The sequence below is a fragment of the Panthera tigris genome, chromosome D2 (assembly GCF_018350195.1).
Source record: "Panthera tigris isolate Pti1 chromosome D2, P.tigris_Pti1_mat1.1, whole genome shotgun sequence".
NCBI lineage: Eukaryota > Metazoa > Chordata > Mammalia > Carnivora > Felidae > Panthera > Panthera tigris.
Window position 1 is genome coordinate 30,763,636 of NC_056670.1, and position 27,520 is coordinate 30,791,155.

Consider the following 27,520-nt stretch of genomic DNA (forward strand, 5'->3'; position numbering starts at 1 on the left):
TCACTTGTGTTGGACACTTGTGCAAACGCTTCTTCACGTCTCTGCAAACGTGAGCTCACACGTGAGCAACACAAGCGTGTACGTATGCACGCACGAGTGCATACATTTGTACAGGGCCACCTACTGGGCCCTGCCATTCTTTAGTCGATGAAGTGATGTCTTGGGTGCGTGTGTGTGTGTGTGTGTGTGTGTGACATGGGGTGGTGGCAGGGCTGGTGGGGGTGCCGGCAGAGTGGGCATAAGTCCAGAGCCCTCTAGTTTCTGAGGTCCTGTTCTGGGACCATCGATCCTTTCTCTGGGACTTTTGGGCTTTTGCTCTGAGCTTCCAGACCTCTCAGGAAGCTTCTGGAGAAGTTTGGGCCAAAAGAGTTGGCACAAGGGATTTTTCCCTTCTGCCTGGGGCTGGGGAGAGAACAGAACACCTTCTCTTGGGCATACCTAGGGCTGCTCTGTGTCCTTTCCTCCTCCCTCAGTATTCAGCCCTCTCTCCCTCCCAGGCTTAGGATGGGGCAAATCTGGTCCTGAAGGCTTTCTTGTGGTTGTCCCCCCCCCCCCCCCCACCACCCGCTGCCGCCAGCCCCATGATCATCAGGGACTTGGCAGAGCCCCAGGAGCTGGGAGTGAGCTGGCGAGTCTGGGCTCTGTGGTCTGGATACAGTCTGTGGCCTGTCCCTGAAACACCCTCGAGCCCCCGACCCTTTACTTCTGGGGTCTACCAGCTGAGGCTCGAGGCTGTCTATTGCGGCTAGAAGGGCTTTGATTGCTGGCTCTCCTGGGGACACCTCTGCCCTGGGCTTTTCTGCTTGATTCCACTAGAACACCTACTGTGTGCATGGTGAATACAAATGAATGAGTCCGGCACTGTGCTGGGGACCAAAGGACGGGTCAGAGCCAGAATTTTGTCTTCCAAGAGCTCAGTCGAGACCACTACAGCCCCCAGCACCTGTTGGACAGCCAGGGAGGAAGAGCAGTGTGTATGCACGTGTGTGTATTTGTGCGCCTGTGTGTATGTGTGCATGTTTCTGTGTGCGCTCATGCTAGTGCTGGACCCTTACTTAGTCCTGGCCTCAAGGGGGCGTTATCCAGGAAGGCAGCATCCTCAGGATGGCAGCAGGGGCATCAGTGGGGAATCTGGCAGGGGGTGGGTGAGTTAGGCGCCCCAGCACCCTGGCTTCTCAGCACCTCCTTGAAGGAGAGCAGGCCAGCTTATGGATGAGGAAGTTGGGGATCAGAGAGTTTATGTCATGTTTCCCAGTTTGAGCCTAGCTTTGCTGGACTGTGACGGCCGTCAGATGTGCATCTCTGGCCACGCCTGGACTTTCTCCGCCCTTCTCACACATCTCTGTTGGGGAAAAGGCAGGCCTGGAGCCGAGGGCAAATCTTCCCTGGGCCTCAGTTTCCTCATCCACTAAAATAGGGGTAATAACAGTACTTAGCTCATAAAAATCATCCAGGTGAATGAAGCATTTGAAAGGTGCTGGAGACCTGGTAATAGAACCACAAACGACAACCATTTCTTTCCTCTTCATTTATTCCCAGGGCGAACTGGGGTGCTCTCTGTTCAGCCCAGCGCCCTCTGGCCTGATTTTGGAAAGGGGTGAAGACAGCGCTGCCTTCCCCCGGGGGAGACCTGGCTCCACCGACTCCGGCTCCAGCCCTGAGTGGGGGCGAGGCAGGTAGTGACAGGTGAGGAAGAAGGATTTCCCGTGCGGAGAGAGGGAGGAAGTGACTCACTAACCACAACAAAGCTAGTCTCCCGGAGAGGAAGCAGCGGCGGGAGACTGAACGCACGTGGGGATCAGCGGGGGCGTGCGAGCCACCGGCCCACGTGGGCTGCTGGGGCATCGGGATGGGAGCGGGGGCACCTAAGGGGCGGGGCTTGTGCGTGTCACTGCCGACAGTCCTGGAATAGGGGCAGAGGGACCCCTCCCCTTCCAAAGTTTCTGCCCCACTCTTCCCTTTAAGCCTCTGGGAACTGAGGGGCGTCCAGGGATTGGGAAAAAACCCACGACTGAGAGGACAGTCTGCTCTTTACGCCCGTTGACACTGCGGGGGCTGAGGCCCAGAGAGGTCAATCGTCTAGCTCAGGTTGCACAGCACTGTGGGGCATTTATTCAGGCTCCCTGATACTCATCTGGGTCTCACCGAGGCACAGCCTGGCTTTAAAAAGCAGAGAGGGGCGAGGGAAACCCCGGCCTGCAGATCTCCCGGGGAGCTGGAGTTTGGGAGGGGGTGTGGCGCCGAAAGCTTTTGCTTCTTTCAGCCAGGGAGGCTGGATGGAGGCTTTGGGGATCTTCCAGAAGGAGCCGAACTAATGACAAGGGAAGAGGAACTGGCTTCACAGGCATTCTCCCCCGCCCCAAACTTTTCCTCCTAGCAGAGGGTGGGCGGGCAGAGGGAGGAAGCGGGGCCGGAGAAGGTGGGGCCAGCCGTTCCCTCTCCGCCCGGGAGCTGCGGATGCCAATCCGGACGCGGCTTGGGTGAGTGTGTCTTTAAATCCGAGCCCCCCGCCTCCTCGGAGGCTGGGGCGGGGGCTCAGGCTGGCTGGTGGGGGGGGGGGGGGCGGCAGGCGCGTTGATTGGCGGCCTGGCCGGGTCCGCCCCTCGGCGTGGGGGGCGCGGGGCGCGCGGGGCACCGAGCTGCGCGCTGGCTCCAGGGCGCGCATCTCCCACCGCAGGCTAGCGCGGGCTGCAGTTCTCCTGGCCTCGCCTCTTGCGCCCGGCCTGCCCGCCTCCGGAGCCGCCTCTGTCCACGGATGGGCTGGGGAAGTTGGGAGGAGCGAGCCGGAGCCCGCGCCGGGCGCGCCCCGCCGCTGCCTGACTCGGCGCCCGCAGTCCGGGCGCAGCGCGCCAGCCGCAGGAGCGCGGATGCCCCCCGGAGCCGCGTGTTGGCAGGTACCGACGCGTCCGCACCCGGGGCTGGCGAGGGGTGGGCAGATCTGGAGTCCCCTGGGCAACCCCGGCCCGGGGGCTGCTCAGACCACCCACTCCCCATCCCCCGGGGCGCATGCCTCCTGGGCTCCCCGGAGGGGAGAGGTTCTGGGCTCCCGTCCAAACCCGCACGGAATTAATGCCTGGGAGAGAAGCGGGACCTCAGTAAAGAGTGGGAGGTTACTGAGTCGTTTGCCGGGCGCTGGGCTATCTCCTCCCCCACGGTTTCCCTCGCACCAGGCTAAACGTGGGCTGGCAGCGCCTCCACTCTTTGGGGCTAGGCCTGGGACGCGGCGTCTGAGCCAGGCTCACTGTGCAGTCGGGAGGAGGGAAGCCGCCTCATGATCTACTCATGGGGTCCCTGGGCTCATCTTTAAGGGGCTTGGGGCCCATGGAACTGGTTAGAGTTAAGAAGTCACAGTGGGCTTGGCTTCTGAGCCCCTTTGGCCCTCTCCCTCTCTAGGCCTGGGTCTCCCTGGGTCTCCCTTTTCATCTTCAGGTATTTTTCCTGAAGAGTCCGTGACTTGTAGGAAAGCAAAGTGGGGTGTGGGAGACCTACTGCACCTGACTCTAAAGTAGCCAGGATGGCTGGAATGTGTTCTTATCTCTTGGGGAGTCAGAGACGGAAGCAAGCTTCCTGGCTTCAAGAAGCTTCTGGGATTCTTTCCTCTCGCAACCAAAGGTCTAGGGACCAACTCTTTGGCTTCGGTGCAGAGCAGCTAGACCCAGTGTCTGAGCACCTCTTAAATGCCACGCCCCGGGCTCTGCTGGGGAGGATGGGAGGGTGCTGTCCTCAGGTGGCTCAGCCGTATGGGGAATACAAGACAAACATACAGAAAAGTTTGCTGTTATAGGCTTTCAATACCAGTCCCGGACTAATAATAATAGTTGAAAGCCAAGAGGCTACCCATGATTAATGGCTAAATGAGTGACACAGGCTGCAATCATTGGGGGAGCTGGAATCCAGTTCTCATGCAGTCATATGCATGTGTTCAAATCTGTATAAAATGTTCCAGCACCATACCCATCCCTCCTTGTTACTCTGCTCATAGTGAGGACCTCTCACCACTTCTGTGGACAGGGAGCAGCGGGGGGGAGGTTCAGGAGATTCTCTTGCTTGTATGCGCCCCCAGCCCCACTCTCGGACGGTCTTTCCCTGCTGGTAGATTTCTGAAGAAACCCATTTGGTTTTTGGGGTCAGGCTGAGCATGGGACTCCCCCAGGTTCTTTGGGGCTTGTGAGGTTTGAGGTCTAGGTCCAACCTTGTAGGAGGTTCCGAGGCCAGCAGGGGGAAGTCCTCACTTCATTTCTGAAGAGCCTCTATTGCTGGGGGCTGGGGATGCAGTTGGAAGGCTAGAGGCCCTGAGCCCGAGTTTCCAGTGAGTCCCCTTGCTGGCCATCAAGTATTGAAATTGGGGTGATGGAGGTGGGTGGGTAGGGCAGGACTGGCTTGATGTGGGTGGTACCGGGGCAGCCCTGACCTCACTCTGAGGTTCTGCTGTGTCTGGGGCTCTGCCCCCCTCCCCCGTCATCTCTGGTAGCTTTCTGCTTTCTGGAACAATTGGTGGAGGTGGCATTGTGCTTGAGCCCATGGCCTTGGGCACCGTTCTGGGAGAGGGCGTTGCTGAGCTCCCCCCCACAGCCGTGGCTGGCATTGTGAGCACTTGTGCGAATACACCCACCCTCCTGCAAACAGTTGGCACACACAGAGTCACCCGAGCACAGGTGGGGGATTCTGGCGTGGGCAGAGATGTGCACGTGCTTGGGTTTACAGCTGCGTGGGCAGAGACAGAGAGCAACTGGATGAGGACATGCGTGACGACCCGGGAAGGCAACGGAAGTGGGCAAGCAACCCAGGGGTATAGACGGGTGCAGGGGCAGCAATGTGGACACGTGAACGTGGACCACACACGGGCCACCGAGACCGTATGGGCGGATTACACCTTCACGGGGGCTCGAACCTCCCCATACAAAAGGCAGATGTATAATGGGCAGGCACATGGATGGCGGGCGTGGATGTGAGCTCACATGCATGGACACGAGACATGGAGTCACGTGGAAGTGACTCGAGTACCTGGGTAGACGTGGAGCTGGCTGTGGGCTCCCGGGGGATATGGACACATATACCTGCTGAGTCACCTGACGGCAAGGCCAGGACATGGACCCAGGTGGGTCTCAAGATGCAGTCGAGGTGTGCACTGTTCGGTTATCCCCGTGACTCTGGGGTGCAGGGGTGGTGGGGGTGCAGGTGATCTGTGGTGTGGTTTTGTCTCTAGACCCCCACTGGGGTTTGGAGCCCCCAAAGAGCTTGGTATTCTCTGTTTTACTCCGAGAGTCCTTTGACCTCCCCTCTCCCTAAGTTACAGGGCTGGGTACGTGCTGTAAGCACCAGCAGGGCCTCCTCGAACCTTTGAGTTTCATCTTCCTGTGGTTTCCAGAAGTTTCCTCAAGTGAGGCTGTGTGGCCTGGGTAGAGGAGGAACCTGACTGGGGACTCTCCTTCTGAGCCCAAGCCTGAGGGTCTCTGGCAGGGAAGGGACCATTCTTTTTTTTTTTTTAATTCATTTATTTTCTTTTTTTAGTAACCTCTACACCCAACATGGGTTCGAACTCATGACCCAGAGATCAAGAGTCTCAGGTTCGTGGTGCCTGGGTGGCTTATTTGGCTAAGCGTCTGACTCTTGATTTCAGCTCAGGTCATGATTTCACATGAGACCTGCTTAGAATTCTTTCCCTCTCTCTCTCTCTCTCTGCCCCTTTCCCGCTAGGGCGCTCCCTCTCTCTCAAAACACATAAATAAACTTAAAAGAAAAGTCTCAGACTACCGACTGAGCCAGCCAGGGAAGGATCATTCTTAGGGGAGAGAAAGAGTAGACACGCAGTGGGGTCCTTGGTGAGACCATTGCCCTGTGTGGACTGCCCCTCCTCTAAACCCTGGGCCTGGACAGACAGGGAGGGGGGCCCGCCACCTCTGGCTGTGGTCGCTTCCGCCCTGCCCAACCTGGAGATCGGGAGCCTGCTCAGAGTCTAGACATAGCTTGACACGTAACTTACGTTAAGTGACATGTAACTTACTGCATGATCCTGCGCGAGTTACTTAATGTCTGAATTAACTTGCCTTTAGCATGAAACTCCTCATCTTTAAAATGGGGCCAGTAACCCCTAGCCCTTGAGAGCGTTTTAAAGGTTAAATGGGAGAAAATCAGTAGAAGGCGTGTAGCCCAGGCTATGGCACAGAGCGAGTGCCTGTCAGCGGAGCTTTGATCGCGAGCCTTCCCCTGCAGCCAGGACCACCGCCCCCCCCCCCCCCCCCCCCCACCATAGAGCTGCTTCAGCAGGCCACGTGCCTGGGAAGGCTGGGCAGGCAGACACCTCTCATCTGAAAGCTGGAGGGCTTTGTCCTCACCCCTTGCCCACCAGCCACTCCTTAGCCCTGTGGGATCTCCACATGCAGGGTCAGGAAATAGCAGGCAGGGCGTATGGAAGCTTGGGTCTGCCGCCTGCCAGGCCTCTGGGAGGGGAGCCAGTGGTTTGCTAAGAATAGCCCCAAATCACGGCTCTGCCTCCCAGCAGGCAGCCGTGTGCCTCCCCAGTATGGGCCAAGCTGTAGGGCCTTGGATGTTTCTTACAACTGGTGCTTGGCACCCGGATGGGGCCGGGAGCAGCAGGCTCAGACTGGGAAGAGGTTCTGCTACTGTCCCTGGGTCTTTGGCTGGGACCCGGGGAAAGAGAAGGCCTGGGAAGCACTGGCCATTAGAGTCTCTGAGTTCCTCTTCCACCCAGAGCCTGTCCTAGCAACTGCTCCCGGAGCATCTTCCTGCCCGCCAGTGGATCTGCAGTGATGGAGAACACCGGTTTGGAATTTCGGGTCCTGTTCTCACTAGCTGTGTGCCCCCGGGCAGCTCACTTACCTTCTCTGTGCTTGATTCCTTGTGTGGCAGGGTTAATGATAGGAACTCCCTTATAGGGATGTCGCAAAGATGAGAGGAAGATCTTTCATGGAGAGCCCTTGGGGTGGCCTGTGGCTCATAGTAAGTGCTCAGTAAACATCAGGTGCCGCTGTCATTACCCTGATTCCTACTTTCTCAGCAGAAGGAGAGATGTGTGAGGCCAGGGTGTTTGCGCAGTGCCTGATGGTCGGAAGGCAACAGGGTGCCTCTAGATTGGGGTTCCTGGCCCTGGGTTCAGTGCGAGGTGCAGGGGACCAAAGGTGAGTGAGACCCTGTCCCTTCTGGGTGAGAGAGGCACATTCATACGTTGTATAATACCCGACTGGCACCTTCCCAGGTCTGTGCCATCTGTGGTGGGAGCTGGAGGCAGCCGGAGGGAGTGGCCTGCTAGGGGGTGGGGCAGTGCTTCAGGTGGGCTTTGAAGGGTGGCCAAGAGTTTGCAAGGGTGAGGGAAGGCTTCAAGCAGAAAGAGCAGCCCGTGCAGAGGTGTGACCGCTTGGTGTGTTTAGGAACGTGGACAGATCCGTGCACATGGGGAGGGGACCCACACTTCGCATCCTGGCCCGTCAAGAGAGGCCTTGCATGCTGGGACCTTCTGTCCCTCCCACTCTGGGCTCCGAGGCAGCCCTGGTTTCCCTGTTAGGACACAAGCTGGAGGCCTCTCACTTTCCTTTTACGAATCACGTCTGCTCTCCCCTCAGTCTCCAGAGGCCCTGCTGCCTCTTATAAATGCCTGCCAGCCCTCCCTGGGGGCGCTCGGTTTTGAGCTGGGGCTCCAGACGGCTCCTGCTTCAGGAACATGCTTATTTTTGCTTTTAGTTAAGATACCCATAGGTTAATAGGTCTCCCTTCTTGGGAATGAACTGAAAGCCTTTGAAGACTCCTTAGCTTTTCCTGCGGAGCGAATGTCTGTCTAATAGTGGAATTCTGGGACCTTGGGAGGTGTTTTGTATATTTCCTATAACCGACGTGTGAACTGGTGTTAGCTCCGAGGGGTGCCCCTTCTTGGCTGGGGTTCTCTGATGAGAAAGACACAGGGCATCTGGGGCTACCTACATGCCCAAGGCAGGCAGTAGGGAACATCTGGGAACTGGGTGTCTCATGCTGACCCCAAGGACTCCCAGGGAACTAGGGCTTTTGGAAATTCCAGGAGGGAGGGTGTGGTGTTGGGAGGGCCGTGGGTCCATTGCGGTGCCTCCCGCCCTCGCCCATGAGGAACGGCCCCACTGCCAAGGGATGGTGTTGGCCTCATGCAGGAGAGAGGTGGGTGCCCTCAGATGACCTTGGCCTTGCCAGCCTCTGCAGCCTGCCAAGCGCAGGGCCTGCCTGCCTGCAGGCTGCGTGGCTTCTGTCCAGCACTTCCCCAGAGTGTAAGACAGGGACGCTTGGATGTTTTGAAGATTGTTGGATGTTTAGAAAGCACAGAGGGGAGTTTCCCCTCCTCTTTTCTTTTCCTTTTCCTTTTCCTTTTCCGGGAACTGTAGACCCCATGAATAAGTTAACCCTCTTCTGCTGGTCCCAGGTGGCCGTTGGACATGTCCTCTTTGACTGCCACCCTGGAGTTACACTCCTTCCTCCTGGGGTCCCTGAAGCTGGTGCTGACCTCTTAATTCTCTGGGGCAGCCCTCCATCAGAGCCCCAGGGCCCAGCCAGGATGACCTCATCCAGCTGGAACTGATGGGACCCCGTCCCATCCACATCCTGGCCCAGCAGCTTTTCAGCCTTAGTATGATCATCTTCTCAGGGGGTGCTCACTCCCTGCCCCATTGGCAGCCCAGCTCACGGACTTTGGGGGTCTTAGGAGTTGCCAGGTGCTGCTCTGTTGGCTCATTCCAGGGCCTGTTGGTAAGTTCTGGTTTTCAGATGCCCCAGAGAGAAGGGCCCTCCCTGGAGATCGGGCCCCTTGAGGGAGGTGCAGTTTCTCATCTGCAAAATGGGTGTAGTAATTTTTTCCCTCTCTACCTATAAAAAAGTTTTTTTTTAAAATTGAGGTAACATTCACTAGACATAAAATTAGCCATATTTTTCTAATTTTTAAATGTTTATTTATTTTTGAGAGATAGAGAGCGATCGAACGAGCACAGGGAAGGGGCAGAGAGAGAGAGGGAGACACAGAATCTGAAGCAGGCTCCAGGCTCCGAGCTGTCAGCACAGAACCCGACGCGGGGCTCAAACTCACGGACTGCGAGATCATGACCCGAGCTGAAGTCAGACACTCAACCGACTGAGCCACCCAGGCACCCCTAAAATTAATCATTTTCTTTTTTTAAAAAAAATTTTTTTTAACGTTTATTCGTTTTAGAGACAGAGAGAGACAGAGCATGAATGGGGGAAGGTCAGAGAGAGAGGGAGACACAGAATCTGAAACAGGCTCCAAGCTCTGGGCTGTCAGCACAGAGCCTGATGCAGGGCTTGAACTCACGGACCGTGAGATCATGACCCGAGCTGAAGTCGGACACTCAACCGACTGAGCCACCAGGCACCCCTAAAATTAATCATTTTCTTTTTAAAAAAAAAATTTTTTTTTTAACATTTATTCATTTTAGAGACAGAGAGAGACAGAGCATGAATGGGGGAGGGTCAGAGAGAGGGAGACACAGAATCTGAAGCAGGCTCCAGGCTCCGAGCTGTCAGCACAGAGCCCGACACGGGGCTTGAACTCACGGACCGCGAGATCATGACCTGAGCCGAAGTTGGTCACCCAACTGACTGAGCCACCCAGGCGCCCCAAAATTAATCATTTTCAAGTGTCCAGTTCAGTGGCCCGTACATTCACAATGTTGTTCAACCACTGCCTCTTGTCAAGTTCCAGAACGTACCCATCACCACAAAGGGAAACCCGGACCCACTGAGCAGCTGCTCTCCTTTCCCACCTCTACCTGATGTTTTACGAGTGTGATGCGGTATGTGTTACATGAGATTCGTGCACTCTATAAACGCACAGCTGCATGAGTGTTGGTAACTGCCAGGGACGTACGGCCACCCCCTCGGTCAAGTCTGGCATCACTTCACCGCCCGGAAGGCCCCCGTGCCCCACCTCCTCTCTTCACCAGGAAGAGGTAATGCCATCAGGGGTTTGCTGAATATCCCGGGTGTTTCTTCTGTGCCTCTGGGTGAATTTGTGTAGTTTTGATTTGGGGATGTAACTCGCCCTGAGGCTGTGGCCCTGGGGCCTACTTTTTCACTCAGCTGTTGGTCTTGGGAGGGTCCCAGCACTGCCGTGGGAGCTCCTTGCACACCCCCTGGGAGCCCAGGGCCCAGAGACTGGAGCCTGGGCCATGCAAGTTGGTGTCCCTCTGCCCCTGGCTCCGAGCTGGGGCTCAGCCGGGCTTTGGGGAGACAGAGTGAGGGCTTCCTGAAGGTGGTCCATTCAGAGCGGGTTTCTGGAGGAGGGAGGCGTTGGAACACTAGAGATCAGACTGTCCTGGGGGTGGGTGAGTTGGTAGCTGGGCATCTGGGTGGACGTGCGTTCCTGCTTCCGTCATCACCGCCTCCCAGCCGTGGGGGCTTCCTCTTCCTGTCTCCTGACATGTCGCTGGAAGGATTAGGCCCAAGGAGAGAATGATTTGTTGGGCGATCAAAGATGGACCCTGGAGGCCTCCCTTCTTGTTGCAGTGAAGATGCACCTTATTGAGGCAACAGGAACCCTGCCTTGGGTGTGGGGGTGGAAGGTGGGTGGAAGGTGGGGAGTCTGTGGCCTCCTGAGGAAGAGGGGCCTCCTGTGCTCAGATTTGCATGCTCCTGGCTCTACCTGACCCCAGCCAATTGGGTCACGGAGGCTCTGCATCTGTATTGTCTTGCTTCTTTCCTTGACCGTTGCCATCCTCGTATGAATGGGCCACACTCTGTGCATACTTACAAACATCGGTTGTTTTCGTTGTTTTCAAGTTTTTCCTAGTTGAATAATTCAACATAGTGTCTCAGTACTGTTGTATGAAGTGAGTCCCGTCACATAGGAATCTTGAGTTGTGTTCCGATATGGGCTTGTCTTGTGATTTAGGATTTCATCTCAGCCTCCTTCTCTGAGCCCTTGGGGATGGTCTAGGGGGAGGGAGAGGGGAGTGAGCCTTGAAACTAACAACAGGTGGGTTTGCTGATTTCCCCTGTGATTTCTTCAGCTTCATGCTGCTCAAACCTGGGTAACACATGGACACTTCCCCCTTTTTAAAATAGCTTTTTGGGATATAATTCAGTTGCCATACAATTTCACCAATTTAAAACATACGATGCAACCCACATGCCTGGGTGGCTCAGTCGGTTGAGTGTCCAACTTCGGCTCAGGTCATGATCTCAGGGTTCATGGATTCGAGCCCCACGTCAGGCTCTGTGCTGACAGCTCAGAGCGTGGAGCCTGCTTCGGATTCTGTGTCTCCCTCTCTCTCTGCCCCTCCCCCACATGGGTGTGCACAATCTCTCAAAAATAAACAAACATTTAAAAAATAAAACATACGATTCAGTAGCTTTTAGTGTATTCACAGAGTCCTGCCTCTGTCACCACCGTCTAATTATAACATTTCACCAATCCTAAAAAGATACTCTGTACCTATTAGTCGTCACTGCATATCCCCAGCCCACTAGTGTACTATCTGTGTCTATAGAGTTGCTTACTCTGGACATTTCATATGGAATCATACAGTGTGTGTGTTTTTGTGGACTCCCTTTTAAAGGAAAAGAAAAGCCTCACTTGTTGATTTAAATGTTCTTATTAGAACATAACTAAAATGTGTCCAGATATAAAACTAGATAGGAATGACTCAGGCTTACTTAGTTTCTGTATGACCGTGAAACAAACATGAAACACCAATAAAACCAGAAAGCCAACCCATTGCGAGGGAACAGTGTTAATTTATTGGAAGGACATAAGCTGCACCTGCGTTGCCAGTGTTGTGTTGACAGTAGAGACCCGGGACTCTTCTGTTTTTCCCTTGCTTCTGTCGCCTGAACTTGCTGTACAAAGTGGCATTAATGAGGTTGGCTGCGTAATTCTGATCACTCACATTAGAGCCCAGACTGCCAGTGAGTAATCCCCAAGTGTCTGTTTCAGTAGTGTATCGTTTTGTATCTGTTGGTCTTGGGAAGGCATGGAAGCTCTGCATCTGTGGAGCTTGTTTGAAGGGAAGGGTAGAATAGTGGTGTTCCTGGAATCTGCATATAGTAGCCCTTAAACCCACTTCTTGTGGGGATCAGGCGTTTGGCACTAACAGGTGGGTTTTGCTCAGTTCACACAGATGCTGTTAACATGAACATGGTCCCGACTCCTAAGAGGCTGGGCCTCTGGGCACATCCAGGCTGCCATGGGCTATGTGTGGGGTGGCTCAGTTCTCCACCCCACCCCCTCCTCTGTTTGAACCATCACCTTTGTTTGTACCATGTGCAATGATGTCATTTGGCCTTCACAGGAAAGGAACTCGGTTGTAAACAAACTTCAGCAGACTTCAGCCCCAAATGGCATGGCAGTGCTTGCTTACAAGGTCGCTCAGATGACCCAGGGCATGCTCTCATTACTTTTTTAAAAAAAATTGAGGTGAAATTCACATTACACAAAATTAACCATCTTGCAAACATTTTTTCTTTGTGTTTATTTTTTTTTTAATTTTTTTTTTTTAACGTTTATTGATTTTTGAGACAGAGAGAGACAGAGCATGAACAGGGGAGGGGCAGAGAGAGAGAGAGACACAGAATCTGAAACAGGCTCCAGGCTCCGAGCCGTCAGCACAGGGCCCGACGCGGGGCTCGAACCCACGGACCGCGAGATCATGACCTGAGCGAAGTCGGACGCTCAACCGACTGAGCCACCCAGGCGCCCCTCTTTGTGTTTATTTTTGAGAGAGAGAGAGAGAGACAGAGCCAGTGAGCATGTGCACAAGTTGGGGAGGGGCAGAGAGGGAGACACAGAATTGGAAGCAGGCTTCAGGCTCTGAGCCATCAGCACAGAGCTCCATGCGGGGCTCAAACTCACAAACTGCTAGATCCTGACCTGAGCCGATGTCGGACGCTTCACCGATCGAGCCACCCAGGCGCCCCTTTTTGCTGAATAATAAAACCATTGTATGGATATACCACATTTCCACATGTCTTAATCCGTGTATCAGTTCATGGACATTTGGGGTGTTTCCACCTTTTGCCTGCTGTGAATGGTGCTGCTGTGAACATGGGTCTACAAGTATTTGTTCGGATGCCTGTTTTTAGTTCTCTTGGGTATATTCCTAGGAATGGCATTTCTGGGTCATACGGTAATTAATTCTATGTTTAACTTTTTGGGTTTGATAGTCGGCAATTAGATAGTGGTGATGGTTGCACAACATTGTGAAGGTACCAAATGCCACCCAATTTGTACTTTAAAAGGGTGACTTTTATGGCGTGTGAATTAAATCCCAATAAAAAAAGAGACCGAGCTCACAGATCCCAGAGCAGACATCCGTGGAGTCTGGATTGAGTCACGTTGTCAGCGCTGGAAAGCCCACGGTCCTGCGTGGCCTCGTGGGGTCCTGCAGACTTCCTGCGTGGTGGGGGCGTCGGGTCCCAGCTCCATGGTCCCTGTTTGGGGTGGTAGGTGAGAGCGGTAGGAACCCAGTGGGCCAGCTGGCCGCCTGCCCTCCACCTTAGCTCATTCCGTGTCTTTCTGGCTTCTCATCGACAGGTATTCACAGCAGAACTCTGTTCCCTCGGTTTCCCCATCTGTGAAGTGGGCCTGTGAGCAGCCGGCCTTGGCCGTGGCCCAGGCTCTGTGGGCAGGGGAAGCCTGGAGACGTCTGTGCTGACTTCCCCTCTGGATCCACTTTTTCCCTCTCTGCCTCTCGTATCGCTTTCCCCACGGGCCTCAGGACCAGCTCGTCTTTCTTGGCAGGTCTCCAGGGCCTGCTGCTTTCTTCTGAGGCTGCTGCGGGGGGCGCGAGACCGTGGCTCTCTTGTCTGCTGGGTCCTCACTGCACGCTTGCCTCCCCCAGTCTGTCTCCTCTCGTTCTTTAGGCCAAACACCTGAGTCATCCATTCCTCTGTTTCTCCCACGCCTCCGCAGGCCCTGTCGGCCTCCCTCTCACAGCGGATCCAGGGTGAACCTTTTCCCTCACCTTCCCCACGCCGCTGGCCGAGCCTCCAGGGGCCCTGGCAGACTCCACACAGGTCCGTTTTCTTCCACCTTTGTTCCCCCCTCATTCCCCGACAGATTCTTCTAACGCAGCAGCCAGGGTGACCTTGTTAGGATGTGAAAGTCAGAGCAAGGCATTTCTCTGCCCAGGGGCTCTGGTGGCTCCCCATTTGCTCACAGGGAGAGCCAGTGTCCTTAGTGTGGCCTCCAGGACATCCCCATCTAATACCCACCCCCTCGCTCACTCTACACCACCCAAACTGCCTCATGGCTCCTCCAACCCACTGGGAACACCCCCACCTCAGGGCCTTTGCACAGGCTGTCACCTCCACCTGGGATGCTTTTCCTCCAGAGAGCCGCATAGCTTCCCATCCTACTTCCTTCAGATCTTTACTCAAATGCGAAGCCTCCCTTAGATACCCCATCCAAAATTTCATGCCTCACCCCCATAACCCTTTTCTTTTTTATCACTGTCACCTCTCCATACACTATATATTTTACTAATTTATATACCATGTTTCTGTGCCTCCAGCTAGCATGTGTAAGGCAGGATTTTTGTTCTGTATTGTCAGCTCCTAGAACAAATTCTCCCTCCTAGGAGGTGCCCCAGAAACATTTGTAGGATGTCTGCCTGAAGAGGGCACGAATTAGCCCATTTTATAGATGGGGGAACTGAGTCTCAGGTTGACGTGAACCTAGTCTCTTGACTCCCATCCAGTTCAGTGCTCTTTTGCTGAGCCATGGTTTCTACCTCCTTCTCCCTGTATCCCTGTTTCCAGGGAAAGCCATGCTAAACCGTGTGGGTTTGAGCCTTTAAAGCTGCTCTTAGGAAGTTCACCTTGTTAGTATGGTAATTATGGAACTGACAGGTGTATCTCCTGGCATTTGTGCAGAAATGATGGCAACATCAGTCCCCATTTATGGAGGCTCACTCAGCGCTAGGCGCTGAGCTTCGCAGATTAGATGACTTTATTTCGATTTGAATCTCACAGTGTCTTGAGAAGAAGGAACTGTCATTGACCCCACTGTCCAGACAAGGAGGCGGAGCTATTTCATATGGTCAGAAGGGACAGAGATCGATAACTTCTTAAACCAGTGAAGATGTGGGGACACTGGCCCCCTTTTTTAAAAAAATTTTTTTAATGTTTATTTATTTTTGAGACAGAGAGAGACAGAGCATGAACAGGGCAGGGGCAGAGAGAGAGGGAGACACAGAATCCGAAGCAGGCTCCAGGCTCCGAGCTGTCAGCACAGAGCCCGACGCGGGGCTCGAACTCACGGACCGTGAGATCATGACCTGAGCTGAAGTCAGACGCTTAACCGACCAAGCCACCCAGGCGCCCCAACACTGGCCCTTTTAAGCAATGCTGGTTGCTGGGCAAAAGGCTGCCGCCTTTTGGAAGACGGTAGAATCTACTACAGCTTTTACACGCACATTTTTATGTAAGCAGTGTGAATTTGGGTAGCCTGTTCTAAAGACGCAAACTATCAGGATGTGAGTCTGTGCACCGGGATTTTGTGGCCAGTGAGCTGGAGACCACATTGTCTCCTTTCAGTTCTGGGTTCTTCCCTCCCTCGGGGCATTTGTCCCTGCTGTTCCCTTTGCCTGGCATGCTTTCTCACGTGGCCCCAACCTTCCCCGTCCTCAGGTATCAGCACAGACCTTCTGTGACTATGGCACCTAAAAATACATCTTTTCCCCACCTCGCTCATTGCCTGTCTGAGCTTCCCAGTCCCGCATCACAATGTACATGGTATGTCGTGTTCTTTGTTGTCTCCCTCCATCTCTGTCTCCCTCTCTTTTCTCTCTCTTGTTGGAATGGATGCCTGTTCCACGAAGGGGCAGGACCGTGCTGGTTGGTTGGCACGGGGGATACTTAGTGGCTATTAGCTGAAGGAATGGTGCTACAATGAAATGGCGTGCCAGCATTAGACAGACAGGGTTGGGGTTCTGTGTATGAACTGGAGGGGCGTTTGTGTTGTCTACTTAAGGGGGAAGAAACCTTGTAGTTTACGAGGTGGGCTTAGAGGAGTCTGGAAGGGTGTAAACTTTTTCTTTATAAATTTCTTTATAAATGGATTTTTTAATTTTTTTTTCAACGTTTTTTTATTTATTTTTGGGACAGAGAGAGACAGAGCATGAATGGGGGAGGGTCAGAGAGAGAGGGAGACACAGAATCGGAAACAGGCTCCAGGCTCCGAGCCATCAGCCCAGAGCCTGACGCGGGGCTCGAACTCACGGACCGCGAGATCGTGACCTGGCTGAAGTCGGACGCTTAACCGACTGCGCCACCCAGGCGCCCCTATAAATGGATTTTTTATTTATAAATGGATTTATTTCTTTATAAATCCATTGCTTGTCTTGGACAGCAAGTACACATACTTATGGAATAAAAAAGCCTGGCCAAGAACAGGAAAAGAAATCAGAGAAGGAAAAAAAAAATGTACCCAATCAGAGGGAGCATCAGGATTTGAACCCTGGCCCTTCTGCCTCCCAGGCCACATTCTTCCCCACCACCCAACCCTTTCCACACACAGACTCTCCGTATAGCCTCGCTGCAGTCTTCAGAGGAAGGCAGAGGGTGAGTTATTAGCTGTTTGTATTTCATTCTGTAAATCAAGATCTAATTTACAGACAGGAAGTCAGAGCATAGTTTGATGGATTGTTACAGGTGTATCACCTGGGTGACCCCCTATCCAGACCAAGATGTGGAACATTTTCAGCACCCTGTAAGGTTCCCCGGGGCCTCTTCCTGGTCAGCGGCCTGTCCCCACACTCTCAAGCGTCCGTGCTTTGGAGTGCCCTCCCGAGGGTTAGTCTTGCTTGCTCTTGCATTCTGTGTAAATGGAACCTTCGAATATGAACTGTTGTTATCTGGATTCTTCTGGCTCGTGAACTCTGTGAGCTTCATCTGCGATGCTGCAGGCCTTGGCAGGTTGTCCCTTTTCATTGCTGTGTAGTATTCCCCCGTACAGGCGTACCGTCACGTGCCGATTTTTCCCCGAGAGATGGACTTCAGGCTTGTGTCCGGCTTTTTGTGACTGTGAAAAAGGCTGCTGAACACCCCTGCCTGTCTCTTGGTGGACACACACACACACACACACACACACACACACATTTACTTCTCTAGGATGTATGTATTCCCAGGGGTGCTTGCTGGGTGCTGGGATAGAAGGCTCATTTTACCAAGAAGGAAGCGAAGGAGACAGAAGATCTGGAAGGGGGAAGGGACTTGCCCAAGGTGACACAGTGACCCAGGCCCTCTCACCCCTGTTCTTACCCACCTCCCGCCCCCAGGGTGCACCTGCTTCTCAACCCAGCCCTGTGGGTAGGGTTGTCCGGTAGGCGCCCGTGTGGGGGGTGGACCTCTGGAGGGTCGTATTTCCAGGTCTCCTTACACTGGGCAAGCCCACAGAGTTCTTGCTCATGCACCTCCCCCCCCCCCCATCCCTGGCCCTAGAGATGGTGGGCGGGCCACAGTTTGCCTTCCTTGGTGGTGGGTGCTGGGACCGATGCGGAGCTATTCTTGTTTATTGGATGCTGGTGCCTGAGGCTGGCCAGCTGGCCGGGCACAGGCTGGGATTGGCATGTTTGGGCTACTCTGGCATTTTTGGCCTGGGAGTGTGTGCACGTGTGAGTGCATGTGCACACATGCACACACGAGGTGTGAGTGTGGCCCTGCATCTCACACTCACCGTGCTCCTGCCTCGTGCAGACCCCATCTCGTACTGGGAGGGGCCTGGCGGAGTGGTTTGGGCTGATCGGTGCACCCCTGACTCGGGCCCAGGAGGAATGCGTGTGCCTCTTTCCTCAACACCCACCACCTGGGTCTCTGATGGCATGAGCTCCCCGGGAGGTGGTGCCCTTAGCTCTTTCCGTGCCCGTCCCACCTCTTGACCCTGAACTATCCAAGGGCAGGCACGACAATTAACATGGGCATCCACAAAAGCAGTTTTTTGAACGAGCCCTTTTTAAAATTAAGATTAAAAAATATATATATATATACCATAAAGTGTGCCCTTGTAACCTTTTTTTTTTTTTTTCTTTTTGAGAGAGAGTGTGCATAGGAGAGAGGCAGGGAGACAGAGAGAATTTCAAGCAGGCTTCATGCTCAGCGGAGAGCCTGATGCAGGGCTTGATCCCACGACCCTGGGATCATGACCTGAGCCGAAATCAAGAGTCAGACGCTCAGCCTCCTGAGCCTCCCAGGCGCCCCCACTTTTAACCATTTTCGATTGTACAGGTCGGTAGTGTTACGTACGTTCACACTGTCGTGCAGCCACCTCCACTGTGTCCAGAACTGTTTCCTTTTCTGAAACCAGACTTGGAGCCTGTGAAACACTGACTCCCCACCACCTCCCCTCCCCTGACCCCTGGCAGCCATCCTTCTGCTTCATGCAGTATTTGCCCCTTTTTTCTGGCTTATTGGAACATTTAGCATAGTATTTTCAAGGTTCATCCATGTTGTAGCACGTGTCAGAATTTCATTGTTTTTTTTTGAGGCTATAATTGTTCTTTTGAGCTTATTTTAAAGGTACCTTAGATCCTCAGGGTTGAGGGAAGGTGTCAGCTTGATGGTGGGAGTGGGGACAATTAATATTTATTCGGGGCACCTGGGTGGCTCCGTTGATCGAGCGTCCGACTCTTGGTTTCGGCTCAGGTCATGCTCTCACGGTTCATGGGATCAAGCCCCACATGGGAGTCTGTGCCGACAGCGTTGAGCCTGCTTGAGATTCTGTCTCTCCCCCTCTCTCTGTCCCTCCCTGCTCCCTGTCTCTCAGGATAAATGAATAAATTTAAAAAAATAATATTTATTCACACTTACTAGGGGCTGGTCCTTCCCCCATGTTATCTCATGTAATCCCCACCACAGTATTATCCTCGGTTTACAGATAAGGGGATTAGGCTCAGAGAAGTTGAGTAAGTTGGCCAAGGTCACACAGCAGGTCTTAGGCCAGCCAGGATTGGAGGCCGGGTTGGCCTGCCGGCACAGCCCATGCTCCGCATTCCCGCCCCCAGGGCAGTGCCCAGGTCAGGCTCAGAGTCATTTCCTTGAATGCTTCTTGTCACCTCTCCACAGCTGAGTGTGGAGCTGATCGGTGCCAGCTGGTGCTCAGGAAGCAGTGGCAGCGGCCCCTCCTCCCTGGCCGGGTCCTCGTGCCTGGGCCCCAGCTTCTGTTAAAAGCGCCTCTGTGAAGCAGCCACCCTGGGTGAGGCAGGGGTCTGCGGGGATGTGGTCCTCAGTGCCCCCCGGCACAAGGCTGGCAGGGGCCGCCGGGTCCAGGGCGGCTGACGGCAGGATGTCGCTGTTGGCAGGACTTTCCCTGTACGAACAGCCAGCCACCAGGAGCTTCTGGATCCAGAGGATAGATAAACAGGAAGAGGGAGAAACTTAAAAATATTTTTCTTCCCCTGCTGTGCCCTGGTGTTTTCTCCCTGCCCTGCCCTCGGTCGCCAGAGGCTTAAAGTGGCCGAGTTCTTCCCCCGACCAGGAGCCGCCCAGAGGCCTGGAGAGCCAAGCAGGCGGGTTTCAGGTCTTAGGGTTTCAAGTTTTGTTTTGCCTGGTGGGCTGGGATGAGCCTGGGCGTTAGGGCCAGGCGGGCCCGAGTTTGAATCCTGGCTCCGCTGTTCCTTTGCCGTGTGATCTAGGCCAGACCACCGGCCCGGCCGTGGGGCCGAATGGCGGTGATACGTGGCCCGCGGGAGAGTCTGGAGGGATAGCACGGCGGTGGGTATTTGTTGGGCGCTGGCTGGCTGTGTGTGTGCAGGCGGGTGTGTACCAACGAGCACTCTCTCTGTTAATCCTCACGGCCCTCAGAGTAGGCCTGGGTCTTGTCTTCATCTGACGGATGTTGGAGCACAGAGAGGTTGAGCGTTTCTGTCGAGATCACACCGCTGGCGGTGGCGGGGCTGAGGCCGAAACACGGTCCATGTCCTCTGCGCCCTGCCGTGCTACGGTCTGGCGTCACGTGCACAGCGAGGCACACGGTACCATTGGTATTGCGAATTTCTTTCCCTTCTCCTGTACAGAGAAACCCGGTGTAGTTGGGGATGCGGGGCGGTGGGGTGAGGCCTGCGGGGCTTTGGGCCCCAGTGGTCCCGGAGTCATATCTAGCCCTTGCTGAGGTGGCTTCCCGTGTGTTGCCTCTTCCAGGCAGCCCTCTTAGGTTGACGCAGGGCATCATCATGCAGCTCTACTGTTGCCCCGGTCTGGGCAGCACGTCTCACCCCACAGAGCAACATCCTGACTCTCTGGCACAGCCCCCGGGTCAAGTGAGGCTCACCCCAACCCCACCCCATCCTGTATTCTGGCCTCACAAGTACCTTGATACTTCTAGGAGACTGCACAGTGCCAGGCATTTCTTCCTCCATGCTCTTTCCTCTGTGCAGAATGCCTTTCTTGTCTGTCAAATGTTGCTCATCCTTTAAGGTCCAGCTCGGTGGTCTCCTCTTCCAGGAAGGCTCCCGTGAGTTCCTGACCCTGAATTAACATCTCCCTCCTCTGTGCAGCTCAGTGTAGTGGGAGAGGTCCTAGAGTCCCTGTCCTGTTGTCAATCTCTCTGAGCCTCAGTTTCCGTATCTGTGGACTGGGGATAAAAGGAGTGGGGGAGAGGAGAAAGCCAGGATTTTCTCATTCCGGCCTGTGTGGACTTGGCTAGAGCCCAGTGAGGAACGGCCCTCTTAGGGTTAACTCCTTGCCATGTCAGGGACGGAAGCAAGGGCAACAGAGGGTGAAATGAAGTCACTTCCCTGCCTGGGGGTCTGCCATGTGCCTGGCCTTCTGCATAAATCCTGTTTCCTCCTTGGCCTCCATGTGCCCACCCACTCCTGGCTCCCATGACCCCGAAGGTCACCAGCAGGTGGGGCTCCCGATGGAATGTTGGCCTGTCATTCATCCGGCGAGGTCACTTCCTGTCTGGATCAGCCGTCCACCTTTCCTGCCATAGCCTTCCACGTAGAGGTTTCATGGGAGTGATGAGTGTGGGTTTCAAAGGAGGCTACCTGAGGTCAAGTCCAATGTCCAGCCTGCACTGTACTCTGGGGGGCATTTCCTTGGGGGGGGCTCTGTGGGCATCCCCCAGGGCTGTCCCTCAGGCTCCCGGGCCTCCAGTTCTTCCTCTGTGGAACCTGGGGGGAGGGGCTGTGTGTCAGATGAGTTCAGAGCACTCACTGGGTCAGGCCAGGACATCCATGACCTCATTTAACCCTTTCTCCGCCACAGGGAAACAGGCTCAGGAGGCGGCCCAGGCTTCTGGTGGGGGACAGTGCTAGGTCCTCGCAGGTCTTTCTGACTCCGACATCCAAATGATTTCCATGGGAAGGTGTTGAGCTTCCCAGCAGTAGCAACTCAGGAGAACCCTCACTCCTGTGACCTTTTTCTGTGGGGTCCGGGGCTCTTCTTTTTTCTATCAATAGTATATGTTCATTCTAGAAAAATCAGAGAAAATAAACATAGGCAGGAAGATTAGGAGACCCATCCATGAGTCCAGTGTCCAGCGATAACTATGGTTCACCATTCATGTTTGGAGATTTATCCTTGCAGAAGTTTTTCGTGTGTGTGTATGTGTGTGTACCCTTTACACTGTATCTTTTTTCCCTAACTAAATATACAATAGATACTTTCCTATGTGAGTGAGTAAACTGTTACTCTTGCATTTGAAACGTTTAAATTGGAGTTGAATCGTTGAACATGCACAGAAAAGTACACACATCCCAAGTACACAGCTTGGTGATTCTACAAAATGAGGAGAGCCTCCCCCAGGTCAAGGAACGGAATTTTTCCAGCACCCGGACCCCTGCATCTCATCACCATCCCCTCCTTCCTGCCGCAGATGAGACATCTTGTCTGAGTTTTAGGGAACGGAATCATATAGTATGTGTTTATGTTGGCTTTTTTTCACTCCGCATTCTTTTAAGTGACGTTCCTCAGACACTCTTTCCATTTTAATGACTGCATGATGACGTCCACGATACATTGGACTTTGACCACTGTTGATGTGAAAGATGTTTTGTCTTTGACTAATGTAAGCAAAGCTATGTCGGACAGTTCTGTGGCCATATCTCTGATTATTTCCTTTGAATCAGTTGATAGGAGATTTGCCGGATGTTCTGAAGGTGTTTTAGAATTGTTGCCAGATTGGCCACTAGGGGGCAGTGCTAGCTTGCATCCTGCCAGGTGCTTGGGAGAGAGCGGACCCCAGGCCCCCATGCTGGCCTTGGGTGTTTTCCTGCTGTTGTGCCTGTGATACCATGATAGGCAATATGTGGCATTTCATGGTTTCCAGAGTTCAGATTACAAGTTAGGTTGAACATTTTTCCCCTCACGTTTATCGTCCATTTTTGTATCTCTCTTCTGTTGGGTTGTTGGGGTTTTCTGGGTTTTGGGTTTTTTTTCTGTTATGCCCTCGAGATGTACTTGTTTTCCTGTTTGAAAAAAGCTACATTGAATATGATAAATAATAGAAATATGTCAAAAATATCTTTACCCGGTTTGCCTTTTGCCTTTCAGCTTTGTGGTTTTCCTGTGTTGGTTAAAAGCTGACCATTTTTAAAAGATTTTTATAAGTAATCTGTAGACCCATCGTGGGGCTCAAACTCATGACCCTGAGATCAAGAGTTGCGAGCTCAACCAGGTGCTCCCGCAAATCACTTTAATGTGATTGGGTGACACTTGGATTCTCATATCTGCTCCTGCGTTCAACTGTTGTGATACGTTGCTTCGATTGAAGTATGTGAAGAAAATCCAGCTTCACACAGATAGGTGGTTGGAAAAGGAAGGAGCATTTTATTAGCCTCTGGGTATTTTCTTTTGACACTATGTAACAATTTAGCATGTGATGGTTTCTTACAGGTCGGTTGAAATGCAGGATCTGCAAACATATTAAGGAATTTTTCGTATTTCATTGCATTAAAAGCCATGGGACTATCTTGCACTCTGAGTGGATCTTTTTCATTTTTTATTTTTTATTAAATTTTTTTAATGTTTATTTATTTTTGATAGAGAGAGACAGAGCATGAGCGGGAGAGGGGCAGAGGGAGGGGGAGACACAGAATCCGAAGCAGGCTCCGGGCTCTGAGCCGTCAGCACAGAGCCCGACGCGGGGCTCGAACTCACGAACCGTGAGATCATGACCTGAGCCGAAGTCGGACACTCAACTGACTGAGCCACCCAGGCACCCCTCTGAGTGGATCTTTGACACAGGTGTGATTTTGTAACATCACATAGGGGTCATTGGGAAAATATTGGTTCCCTGGGTTATACCCATCTTCCAAATTTAGACGTTTCCGCAATTTTCAGAAATTACATACGTCAACATCGTCCCCCATATCATCGCAAACTCTTTGTGTTTTGAGAGGCTGTCAGACTCACGGTGGCTGATGCAAGTTTTCCAAAACTCTGATGTTTCCCTTTAAGCTCAAACTTGATCATTGGCAACAAATGCCATCAGTTGCCTTCCTCGAAAGGACAGGCTTGCCTGGTTCATTTTTGAGAAACTGTCCGCCAGATACCCAATTCTGAATAACTGGCGTCTTTCTGTCTGTCGGCTGGTTTTCTGTGCACAAAGAGGCTAGTTTGGCAGACAGCTCTGGTGGGCTCACAAGTGCCGTCCCCCCAGACACCTGTTGTACCCCCACACAGCCCAGGTACACACCGTCATCACACAGAATAGCGAAAAGACACGTACGCAAGGCTGAACTTCAGTGAAATGAGCTCTTCTGCTTCATCCAGGACCTCCTTAGGTGACACTGGCTTGTTCTGTCACTGTGAGTGACTCGGGCAGCCTAGTTCAGGGCCAGTGCGCTGCCCCTTGCTGAGTTTTACCTGCTGCCGTGGCTTTGCCTCTGTCACTACAGTGAGACAGCAGTGATATCTCGGAGCTGTCCCGAGAATAGCGTTGACCTTGTGGACTCCTGGAAGGTGTTAGGGCCCCCGGTCCTGCAGGGCGTGCTGTCAGAGCTGTGGACCAGATGGTAGGCGAACGGCCTCAGCGCAGTGCTTGGGCCCGTCCGGGGCTCCGGGACATCTGCCCGCTGCCACCGTCATCCTCTCCCCGCTAACAGACCTGAGGCCGCACCTCGGGGGGTGGTGGTGGAGATGTTAAGCCATTTGGGGTTAGAATTTCGTCGTTTGTGATTTCAGATCCTGGTCAAGCTGCTAGTATGTTTGGTCCTCAGGAGTGAGTGAAGAGCCCAGGGGACTTCTTAGGGACCCCGCTTTTCTTGTCCCTCTGGGAGGCGGGGGGAGTGTGAGTCAACGGGAGAGACCTGGGGGTCTCAGCCAGGCGATTCTCCTGCAAGGGTGGGGTATGTTTCTCAGACAGGGGGCCCTCAGTGTCGTCCTCCCCGCTTCCTGGCCTGAAGGGGCCTCCACAGCCTCTGGCCATCATGGCCCTTCCTCATGAACCTCCTCCCAGCCCCCACTTTCTTGCAGCAGTCGAAACGTGGCTGCATTTACAGAGTGCCTGTTGCGTTCTGGGCCCTGGGCTAAACCCACCCGTACCGTCTCATTTATGCACACAGCGTGGACACCCACAGAACTGATCTTTTGGTTGGTTGGTGTTGTTCCTGAAAAATCTGTCCGGTTTTGTTCATTCGGGTGGCTACGTTGTGCCAAGCCCTGAGATGCCATCAGAGGCCAGCCCCAGCCCTGGCCTGGGGGGCTTCAGGGTGGCAACAGCCATGCTGGGATGTGGTCTGGGGAACGTGAAGGAGGCCTCCTGGTTCAGGGATGGGAGTCCGCGAGGCAGAGAGAGCAAGTGGGGCAGGAAGATGTGGAGTGCATGAACGCGAGGCCGGTGTGTGACCGGCAAACTTCATTTGCGGCTCAGCAAGGAAACTGACATCTGTGCGGTCACTGGAGGAAAGCTGACTGGGTTGGACCAATTGAGAGATGGGGCAGCCTTGTCCTGGGTGGGTCATTTTAAGAATTTTCAAAGGCCACAGTTTCTGCCCTGCATAGACTCTAGAACACCCCACCCCAACCCCCTGGGCTGTAAGAGGCACCTCTGCGTTATTCTTGTCATTATTGCTAATTATTTGCAAAGGCCCGTTGAGATGTCTGCTCCAGGGATTGAAAGAATTTCACTTTGGCTCGAGTTTAGAGAACAAGGGTGGGAGTTCGGGAGCCGTAGGCCGAAGGGGAGGCTGGGTGTGCTTGGGGGGAGTCATGAATTGCTACGTGGTTCCTCCTTGGGTCTAAACTGACGTCTTTCACGCTGACCTGTCTCCTCTGCTTGGCGTGTTCCCTTCTGGGGCGCCGGAGAGCTCTTCCTCGGCAGGGTCTTTCCTGGCCCTGGGTGGACATGCTCCGTGAAGCAGATGGGCAGGGAGGAGCAGAAGAGAGGCGTAAGGAGACGCCTGGTCCCGGCCCTGCTGTCGACTGTCCCTGTGACTGTGGGCAGTTGTCTGGTCTACTCTGGACCTCAGTTTTCTCTTCTATAAAATGAGAGGAACAGGCTGGGATCTCAAAGGTACATCTGACTCTGAGATGCATGTTCGTGAACAAGGTGGATTTAAACTGTGTATCGTGTGTGTGTGTGTGTGTGTGTGTGTGTGTGTGTGTGTGTGTGTTGGGCGGGACAAGGCCCAGGGCAGGTAGGCGCTGGTGGGAGCCCCTGCCCTGGGTACAGACCTGAAAGTTTTATCCTCCCCTCCCCCGCCCCCAGCCCTCCCCTGCCCCACCCTCGGGGACCCCTGCAGCAGGGTGACTTCCTTCATGTTTGTTCTGCAGCAAAGGCAGATGTTTCCTACAGCTGGCCACTCAGCCTCCTGCCCTATTTTTAGCTCCATTGTTACCCATCCAGGGCATCTGGCCGCCTGGGGTGTATGACAGGCTGTGGCCCTGGAAGCGGTTCTCTTTTCTGGGTCCAGCATGTTCTCTGCCTTCTACCAGGTCCGTGGCTTAAGTTTCCTTCATCTAGTGGGAAAGCGAGGGTCGCGTCGGGAGAAATGGGAGAGGGTGGCTGGGTGTTGCATGAGAAAGAGCCCGGGCTGTGGAACCAGAGGCCTGGTTCTGTTCTTATGTCATGCAGTAAACTCTCTGAGCCTCAGTTTTCCCGTCTGCTAAATGGCACAATTGCCTGTGTTTCTGCTTTTCTCGTAGGATTATTCTGAAGCTGAAACGGGACTGTGAATGTGGAATTTATTTAGGGGAATGATATTTGGGACCCACAACTATTGTGGGTTTAGCCCTGTGGCGGCCCTGGAGGAGCATGGGTCCAGAGTGGGGAGGTGAAGCGTGTCCTTACCAAACCCCAGGCCAGGGAGCTCGAGGCTAAGCTTGCTGGGGTGCAGGCTGCACGCTGGCAGGCTTGGAGAAAGAGGGGGCATTTCCACTGGACGTTGACGGAGGGAGTGAGGGGGTGAGGGCGGGGGGGGGGTGATGTCTCTGGTTGTGGGACCAGGGAGGACAGATGTAAGGGGGCAGGGAAGGGCTGGATGTGCCCTGGGAGGTCCGAGCAGGAAAGGGCTTTGAGCGTCTCCGGCCAGCCGCTCTGGAGCGGTCGCTGACGAGGAGAGGCCCCGTGCTGGGGTCTGGAGGCGGGAGGGTGTCCATCTCTCTTCCTGGGCTGGCAGCCAGCCCAGGGGCTCAGCTCCTGGCTGTACTGCACACTGGGCTGTATTGCACGTCGGACTTTCACAAAGGATCGGTTTTATACAAAGGGTTCAGCTGCCAAAACTGAACTTGAGTTCAGTACTGGGTTGTACTGGACTTGAGACCTGTCGGAAAGCCCAAGCTGGAGAGGGACATCCACCCGTGCCTTTTCTGCTCTGTACCGTAGGCCATCTGGGACTGGGGGTTGCCTGGAACTCTGGGGATGTGCAGGGTAATAGGGGCGGTGAGGGTGAGAAGAGGGGTCCTGAATGCCAAGCAAGGGAGTGTAGTAGACCGGAAGCTGCAGAGGTAGAAGGATGGGGACAGACCCCAGAACTGGGTCCCGGATCTTCACGGCTCCTTGAAGAGATGCTTCAGGCCCCTGTGGCATTCCTGGAGGTCAGAAGTGGGGTTCCAGCCTCAGTTCCCACTGGCCCTTTGGGGCCCAGTCCCTGGAAGCAGCGAGGAGAGCGTCAGCAAGACCCTGTGTGGGTGGGGTCTCAGGAAACTCTAGGTTTCTGCTGACCCTGATATGCTCAGATGCCCAACTTCTTGGAGCTGAGCAGGAGAGCATGTCCGGGCACTCTTAACCCTGTTCTCCGCAGGGTCCTCCCCCCCCAACAGTCCCAGGTGCATGGAACCTGGACGTGGACGGAGCTTCAGACTCTCAGGAACAGAATGACTGCCCTCCCAGAGCTGACTGGGCCTTCCCTGGGAATTTTTACATTCCCCTCCTCTTGCTCCCCGTGAAAAATCCAACAGGCAGGGGCCCTCCCATCCAGATAATACCTTCTTATTTTCCGGGAGATCTGCTCCTCAGTAAGGCCCCGAGAGGGACACAGAGAGACTCCACGTGGGAGACACTTGCATTCTCTCTCTGCCTTTTTGGAGCAGTGGAGGCCAAGCGTCTGTGTAGAGCGTGGAACAAACAGTTAGTTGCTTAGAACTTTCTAAATCT

General features: G+C 54.0%; 1 protein-coding gene across 3 annotated transcripts in view; it reads left to right on the forward strand.

Annotated features, from left to right (window-relative positions):
• The first annotated feature begins 2,437 nt into the window (after positions 1-2,437).
• PALD1 (phosphatase domain containing paladin 1) overlaps positions 2,438-27,520 on the forward strand; it is a 72,985-nt gene continuing 47,902 nt past the window's right edge. For 2 of the 3 annotated variants that reach the window (XM_042960618.1, XM_042960619.1), the window contains exon 1: positions 2,643-2,894. The gene's annotated coding sequence lies outside the window, so the exon portion shown is untranslated. Of the gene's footprint in view, positions 2,481-2,642; positions 2,895-27,520 lie in introns of those variants that run through there. The other variant, XM_007095726.3, reaches the window with a different exon arrangement.